The 9,330-nt window shown below is 37.6% G+C and overlaps 1 long non-coding RNA gene across 1 annotated transcript; it reads left to right on the plus strand.

Annotated features, from left to right (window-relative positions):
• Positions 1-288: 288 nt before the first annotated feature.
• Positions 289-7,786, plus strand: LOC115418476 (uncharacterized). Its single transcript, XR_003935300.1, has 4 exons — positions 289-301; positions 898-908; positions 5,313-5,317; positions 7,628-7,786. It is a non-coding gene; the product is annotated as an uncharacterized LOC115418476 (long non-coding RNA).
• Positions 7,787-9,330: the final 1,544 nt, after the last annotated feature.

A 9,330-nucleotide genomic window follows, 5' to 3' on the forward strand; every position in this document is an offset into this window, starting at 1 on the left:
CTTCATCCTTCTCGGTGCTAATTCTATTTCCTCTTCATTACGAACACCATATTTTTAATGAGAGAGGCCTTTTACAGTCCAAACGTCTCCTCAATTCTTGTATTTATCAATCACACCGAGGCTTTTAGGCTGGAGGCACACGGGTATCGCAAAGTGAAATCAGTCTTGAATTCCACTTAGCTGCTGCGCTGAATGATTGGTGAATTAGCTCAAGTGCTATTTTGAGTGATAATCATGTAAGAGTTGTGAGATAACTGTAAAACAAAGGCATGGGAAGTCCTACTGCCTTTTTCTTCCAGTTGTTGAGGTCATGATGTTGAGAGTAATTCTCAGTGAATCATGCTAATTCTTCCAAAAAATTATTAAAGTAATACATTATGCATGAAAGTTGATGATGCTCTGAATTGAATTATTGCAACCACAACATACTGTGCTTGTGCAACCTGGAGCTGCATGATGTATGGACATAATATAATAACCTGAAATGAGAGTGGATATTATCTGGGATTTGGGCAGTAATATTGTGATATAGCCTAAATGTGGTATGTTTGAACTCCTAAAGGCTGCATTACAGTTAATGGAACAGTTTCCCTTATTAGACTCCTCTAGCACAGTGAAATGAAACAAGGATCCTTCTACCTGCTTGGTCATGATATCCATATTCCTAATGATCATACCTCAAACATTTAATGTCTTATGAAAGCACTGATAGCCACCCCCGAAACGCCAACCACCACGGTGATAATATTTGATGTTTTTACTTTATTATACAGTTTTAGTACCACCACAGGTGAAACTCCAGCTGGTACAGTCAGAAAGTCTTTTTTGTTGCTAAAAATGTGACCCTGCAGGTATAAAATGCAAAAAATCTGCCTGATCAGAAATGACCCGTACAAGGTTTTGTAGAAGTTTTTAAGAAGAACTGCACCTACAAATGCACCCCAACCCCTCCTGTGAGCACAGTGTAGAATCAGGTACAGGAGTTATACTAATAATTTCAGTATGTGGGTGTTTAAAACAAAGAAACAGGAAATTAAAAAAGAAGCAAAAAGGCAAAAGGAAAGCGAAGAGTTGACAATCTTTCTCTCACTGTTTTTGTCTTGAAAATTTTATTACATGATGAATATGTGCATAATGGTCAAATATCAATGAACACTGGTACAGTAATACTGTATTTCAAAGGTGATCTGTCACCAAAACGTTATCAAAAAGGAAGAAGAGGAAAGAGGTTAAAGTTGAGGATTTGGAAATTAACATATGACAATGGAATAAATGAAGCTGCGTGAGTTATATGGAAATGAAGTTGCCAAAAAACAAGAAATTGAAAGAATTTTCTGAAACAATTCATTTCATGACTTATATCAGAGGTTTAACAAGATAAAATCAATACAGAGAGATGTGCCTTTTGAAAATTAAATAAGAAAAAAGACATTTCACTGAACTGCGGCATCATTTATACATATGTTGGTTAACATAAAGGAAGGTTTAACATGTCAAGAATGTCAGTTTTTGTGATAAAGATAGTAAAGTAATGTTTAGTTTAGTGGCTCAGTGAAGTGCATCTTATACCACATGTTACCAAAACCTTAAAATGTTCATTAAATCCACATATAGTCATATCGAGATATTAAAAGATTTGAAAATCCCTTCAATTCCGGTCATGATGAAGCTGCAGAGACATTTTCAACAAATCTGAGCAGAACATGGAGAGAGAACAACTGTCAGGTCTGTAGTCTGTAGCTTTATAACGGAATGTTAAATGTGGAAATGATGGTATGATCAAATACGATTAAAAAGTAAGTCCTTCAATAATTTGTCTCCATATAGTGCAATACCACCCCCCCCCCAAAAAATAAACAAATGAATAGATAGATAGATAGATAGATAGATAGATAGATAGATAGATAGATAGATAGATAGATAGATAGATAGATAGATAGATAGATAGATAGATAGATAGATAGATAGATAGATAGATAGATAGATAGATAGATAGATAGATAGATAGATAGATAGAAAATAGATCCCATGAGGCACAAAGGAATGAAAAGGACTTGAGCCCTCTGTTATCTGTATGAGTACTGTGAGTTACTGGACGTTTTTGGATCATGACCTTCTTTAACCACCTTTAGTCACCTGTCAGAGAATCCACTGGAATGTACAAGCTATAGTGATAATATACAGTAATAATAAAACAATAAACAATATTATGTTTCAATTTGTTTTGTTTCTATCACTATGTGTTTTTCAGCTATTTCTGTAAAATATTAAATTATAAATTGATTCACTCAATGATTATGATGACAAAATGATTTTGACCTTCTGTACTTTTCTTGTATTTTCTTTTGTAGACAAAAACACCAAACTATTCAGGATTTTATTCATACCTATGAAAACCTGCCAAGCATGAGAAATCTGTGGGTGTGGAAATGTGGAAAAGAGAAAAATCCACCATTTCATTGTGCTAAACTTCTTACACAAGGACAATACATTCTTTATATTCTAAAAAGAATGCCACAAATTAAATCATTTGTATGTGGCATTTAAGAACAAATCTGTCCATGTGGATCTGTCATGAGACGTTTTATAATCTAGTCACAAAAACGAGGCATTCTCAGTAGTTACATGACCTGCCTTGGCTGATGTAGAATTTAACACAGTGAGACAAAGACCATGGGTCAAATCTATACAGAAAATATGCATTTGAACAGTTTTGGGTGGACTGTAGCTGTGAGGTTGTAGATTGTAACTGATCGAATAGCCCTCACCTCACCCTCCTCTATGGCAGCCGCTAAAACTGGTGTTTGGTCTGTTTGTTCTGTTTTTTGAATGCTGGGATAATATCTCTGTTCCACATTTCAAAGACAGAGTCTTAATGTTAAATGACACAAGCAATTAAAAGTAAGAAAAGAAAAAGAAGAAGAAGGTCTCTGTGGAGGCGACCTACTCCCTCTGTATATGTAAACACTTCATTCTAAGGTACAGGAGACATAACTCTTACTTTCAGTTGATTGTGCACTAACGAAAACATAAACATGAAAAGAATATTCAATCTCTGAAATCAGTTCCCTCTAAAACTTAAAAGCTAAACAACTCTGACAAAACCAGGATGAAAAAACAACACAAAATGACCCAAGAAACCCATGGAAATAGAGTCTACGCTGTTTCTTAACCCATAAAGACCCAAACATCCACCATCTACCAAAATCACCTACTGATCTAAACTGTTTAATCTGTGTTGATCCATTAATCCTATCAATCCATGTAAATAATTGGTGTAAAATGCAGTTTGTCATCTTTTCATGGTCATCAGACATGACCCATTTGGACATTCAGAGGCTCTGTAGTTACCATGGAAACACTGTCATCTTCTACAGCATTGTAAAGTAAAACCCTTGGAGGTTAATTAACAACAGTGGATGGAGACATTTAATTTGTGTCAGTGAAAGTGATAGACTTTGCTGAAAAGTCGCTTTTTCTTCAGTTTTCTCTATTTTTGATGTAATAATCCTCAACTTTACTCGCAGCTTTTATAAACATCTACATGTTTAGTAAATTAAATATCGGAAAATACCAGATTTTCACAGAAAAAAACCCCACAAAATCCAGGAGACAATATTACAATAAATGATGATAAAGCACTTAAGGAAGGTTAAATATAGAGAAAAATTAATTTGGGAACTGCAACAATGTCACACTGGGTCCTTATGGGTTAAGAAATCAAAGAAACAAAGACATGCAGGATTTAGTAACTCTGCAATTCACAGTAGACAACACCTCCAGAGGGTACAAGACTTCCCCTGACTTCTAAACCTGGGTTAAAAACTTTGCATGTTCCCCTCTGTCTGTGACTGAACCTAAGGCACTCAACGGCAGCCTTACACTTCCATCTTGACCTATGAAGTATTTATTGCCCTGATTTTAATATTGTAATGCATTATGTAAAGCACTTGCCTGAATTGCCTTTGTGCATTAAATGTTCTCCACAAATAAACTCACCTTACATATTGGGCTGCCCCTGTGTCAGTGTGATTCTATAATTCTGCAGGATTTGATATTTGGTTATAGTTTTTGTGTTTTATGTGTCCCTGGGTACAGAGCTGAACTGTGCTTTAGAGTCAGTGTTTTTGTGTGTGAAAACATTCAACTCTAAATACAGCACCCTCACCATAACATCACATCTCATTTCACTTCTCAAATTAACATCTTAAGAATTTCAGCAGACACGCAGCATTACGATAACTAAAGGAATCCTGGGTACTATGTCATTGATTGACTTTAATAGGTTACGGTAAATCACATTTTTTTCCCCCCATCAATTACTCTCATTTATTTAGTGGACCATAACTCTATTTGTGAATGAAAATCTTGTTCAGAAGACAAGAAAAATTAGCTGCTGGCCGCTGGATTGTTGGAAAAGAAAGAAAATGAGGTGTCTAACCCAAAGTGACATTTACAAATTACCTGTTAATTTCAACTGGGTTGAGGGATGATGGGACTGAATTACACTGACAGGAGGGTAACCGGGTAATGAAAGCCAAGTCTGAAGTGGCCAAATAAGTAACCTGCACTTAGAGAGAAAGTGGGTTTATTTGGTGTGAGCACCTGGAGTATTTTCTGTGTGGACCGTTTAATAACAGGTATCTGAACTGTCTGGAGTGGCTACAGTTGTATTCTGTCCACACCCACTCATCCTACCATCTACTTTTGGTCCAATTAAGCCGAGCCGGATGATGAATAGTTACAATCAGCCTTGTTTTAGAGGCCTGTGCTCAGGAGGATACTAACCATGCAGGGAGCACGCCGGAGAACGTCCAGGTGTCAAAGTGCAAGGTGAAGTGCGGAGACTTACAACGGTGTCACCTTGTATCCATCCCCTGCTAATGTCTGCTAAAAAGTCCCTCCCAGTGCTGAGACAACAGGCACAGACACACACACACACACACAAAAAAAAGTGCGTCCCTCACCCTCCTCCCCCATGCCCCGAGCAAACATTAGGGAAGAGAAAACAGTGCCAAGTGGAAACGGGTGACATTTGAATTGAATACCTCAATAATGGATGCCATCTCCCTGTAACCTCCATTTAGCTGGCAGAGCCATAGCAGCACAAAATCAAGACAGGATCCCTCAGGTCAATGGAAACAGAGGACGTTGGTTAATGATGCCTGTACCGCTCTGAAAGCATCATGCTAGATGCAAGAGGGAAGATAAAAGCCCCTGTACCTATTAGCAGTGGAGGGAATGTGCATTTCCAATAGTTCTTTCTGGAATCTAGCTTTAAAACATATCCATAAGCCAGAGCCACTTTCCAGCAGAGGTGGCAAATGTACATGCATTCTTTACTCAAGTAGAAGAACAGACAATTGTATAAAAACTAGAAAAGCACTCGGAGAGCACAGACCTCCGCCAAGGCAGATCACCCCCCCCTCCACAACACCAAAATTTAATCATTTGTTCCTTGTGCCAGTATCAACATTTCCTGAAAATATCATCAAAATCCATCCATAGCTTTCTGAGTTATTTTGCTAACAGACAAACAAACAAACAGACAGACAGACAAACCCCGATGAAAACATAACCTCCACCATTACACTTGGTGGAGGTAACTAGCACTGATTCAATTTATTTACTCATGTAAAAGTCTAAAAGTACCTGCTCAAAGGACATTTCCACCTGCCATCTCTGTGGAGCTAACTGGGTTTTTTTTTATATATGAGTGCCTCTATGGAACTGGTCCCTACAAATAGGACAGAGGGACTAAAAATTCAAACAAGATGTAGATTAACGTTATGAAGCAAGTTTGGATGCACTTTGGGTTTATTTTAAACGCAGACCTTCAAGACAGATATGCCCCCCGATCACCACCAAAATTTAATAATTTGTTTCTTGTGCCAGTATCAACATTTCCTGAAAATTTCATCCAGATCCGTCCATAACTTTTTGAGTTATCTTGCTAACAGTCAGACAGACAGACAGACAGACAGACAGACAAACCCAGATGAAAACATAACCTATGGTACATAAACCTAGGTAACAACAAGAAAAGCACTCGGAGAGCGCAGACCTCCGCCAGGACAGATCTGCCCCCCCGATCACCACCAAATCATTTCTTCCTTGTGCCAGTATCAACATTTCCTGAAAATTTCATGAAAATCCATCCATAACTTTTTGAGTTATCTTGCTAACAGACAAACACGAACGCACGCAAACACACAAAGCAAGGTTATCACAATACCTCCTGGCGGAGGTAAATATTTACTCACATAAAAGAAACTATTTTTCAAATAAAACCCTTTTTAAAAATTTTTATATTATTTTTGTACAAAAATCCACATGTAACCATTAAAAAGGACACAAAAATTACGTGCTACTCTTTTTTGGAACATTTTTTTATTCTCTCACAGGTACATTTTGGAAATTGAACTAATTATGCAAGGCAGAGTGTTTCATGAAAATGACCGCTGTTGCAAAATCACTCGTGATTTATATGTGTTTAAACGGGCAGGTTCCTGGAATGAGACTCCCGACTCATGAAAAACCTGCATGTCTGGATTAGAAAAACCACCAGGATCTTCAAATTTAACACAGTGTCTTTATTTATAGCCGTATATAAGATCATTTATGCCATGTTTTCCAGATCAAATGTACTGACACCTGGGCAGCTTTTCCTGTCCCAATTTTGGTCCTTTTTTTTTGCCCCCAATATTTTATTAAAAATTCATTAATTATGGGATGGCTCAGAGCAAGAGTACGGTATATATTTTTTTGCATTTATCTGAGGTCATCATTAGGTACATCCTGGGGGGAAATATGTCTAAATTTCTCTTTTATTATTGGGTCTAAAAAAGCTGGAAAAGTGCCAGATACCAAAATGAACCCAGTTTCATAGAAGCACCCATAAGAATAGTCATATACATGTTATTAAGGTGATGCTAACAACATATGAGACTTTTGCAGTGAAAAATGCTGCAAAGTATTTAAGATAGTAAGTAACTGGTTAATGAATATGTGTACATTAATTTTAAAGTCTTACAAAAGTAGTATATTTAAACTAATGGACATAAACATTAGCTCCAGTTACTTTTCAGCGTCAGCTAATGTAGTTGGATCATTACAACGCCTTTTCTTCTAGTTTTTCTGTTCAGTCTTTTTGCATCTTCTGTATCGTTTTCATCTCGGTTTGTTCTGTGTGTTATGCACTGATACATGCATGGAGAAACTGACTTTTTAATGCATTATTTATGTCGGTAAGGAGCACAATGAAAATAAAAATAATCAATAAATCCCCTCAAATGTGTCAAAACTACAGTAACAAGGCTGCTTTGAAAATATAGGGAACGTAAAATGTAAGGAGTAGAAATTACAAGACGGTTAAGGGTTAGGGTTATGTTAACAGGGGACATAGAGGCCAAAATACATATAATAGTCTTTATTTTGTACATGTGGCTACAACAGCCTACACTACATCATCTTAACCCTTTAACCCCTGAGACGTCATTTCTGCTGTGAATTTGCAACTGTTTCAGTGTCATAAAAGCTGCTGTGAGTATATGTTTGTGTTAATTTTCCTCAGTGGTTTTGCTTTATTGTATTTAAGGGTGAAAACACGGTGGAATAACAGAAAAAGAAAAAGAGAGGAATTTAAGATTGACAGGTTTTTACGAAATAAGGCACTAAGAATGTACATCAATAAGAGATTTAGGATGTTGAACATGAACTATGAACTGGAACACACTGAACAACAACTATTTGAATTTTGGCCTTGTAGTTTTTGTTTTGGGGCTCTTTTTTCTTAAATCAGTCCAGCTGCTTTTTGGCACCTGGTTGAACTCCAAAAAATAGTTACACGGTCAAAACTTGGTAAAAACACAGTGGAAAAAATAAAGGAAAATCACAACAACACTGCAAACAACAGTAAAAACAAAAAAAAACAAAGAAAATGGTGCAAAATAAAGCCAAAACCATCTATTTTTATAGCAAGTCACTCTCACTCACTGCTTTGTGGCGTGTGTGTGGGGGGGTGGGGGGGGTGGGGAGGGTTGCAATGAGCATGCTCAGATGTCTATGGAAAGAACAAGGTCTATTCTATCTGCACATTTAGAAACTTTTCCTATTGAATTTTTATGTACATTTTAAATAAATCATATATTCATAACACTCACCACAGACACGTCAGGGGTTAAAGGGTTAAACATGGCTCAAACGTAGCTGTCTGAAAAAAAAGTGCTCAGATAAAGCACCGATGCCTGAAATCAAAGTGCAGTAACAAGGTGTTTTGTACTCATTCCCTGTGTTTCCTACTGTTATACTTAAACGTCTCTCATTGTTTTTTCTCTCGACACATGGCGGAGACGCAACAGAAAGGGACGCCGAGTGGAGGAAACACAGATAAGGTCAATTAGGACTTTGTGCTGATTTGCCTTAAAAAGGTCACGCAAGCCTTCACTGCAATCGTACTATGATAGGATCCACTATACGAGGCTGCAAACTCCTTAACAATCTCTACTGTGGATGTGCAGAACACTAGACTCCACCCTGACCTCTTTAGAAAGGCCAGCCCAGCTTCTCCCTCACTCTTGTCTGACCGGGGAAACTAATGAGTGTGAGGCTGTGGGTAAAACCTAATGGGGCTCAGTAGTTTTTGCTCCGGGCTGACTGCTGAAAATGAACATTTAACCACAGCTCTAGTAATTGAAAAAATGACAAGTAGTACATACAGCCCGTTACCCCACACAAACATGCACAGCGGCCAAATTATTCTGATTATTTGCCACCTCCGGATTAGAGGCACTTCTCCACGCTGTCACTTACAGCACCAACCGGTTGTAGCATTAGAATACACACAGAGAGAAGAAGAGATGCGGAAGTAACATCAATTAAAATGAGACTGTTAGCCTCTAGTTATGCCAGCTGTGGAAGTAAGTGCAGAGAGGAAAGGTCTGCATGTAACTCAGACTTAAATGTGTGGAAGCGGGATGCACAACAATCATCAGCTCATCTATGAGGAACCTCATCAGGAGTAAAACACCAACACACAGCACAGAAACAAAAAAAAAAAAACAAAGAAAACAAACAAAAGCAAAACAAATGTAATGCTGCTGTGAGTTCCTCTGAGCTTAACTTTGCTCACAGCTCCACCTGCTTGTCAGTTATTGACACTGACACTGACGCTTTTCAGTGTCAAACTGGAACCGAGGCCTATGTCAGACTTAACCTTTGACCCTCATGACAGAACTTTTAGCCAAATTTTCATGCAAAAGTTTAATGCAACAGACAATTAAAGCACAAATACAGAAGAAAATCTGCTCCAAATGAAGTGGTAAACATGAG

The sequence above is a fragment of the Sphaeramia orbicularis genome, chromosome 4, assembly GCF_902148855.1.
Source record: "Sphaeramia orbicularis chromosome 4, fSphaOr1.1, whole genome shotgun sequence".
Classification (NCBI taxonomy): domain Eukaryota; kingdom Metazoa; phylum Chordata; class Actinopteri; order Kurtiformes; family Apogonidae; genus Sphaeramia; species Sphaeramia orbicularis.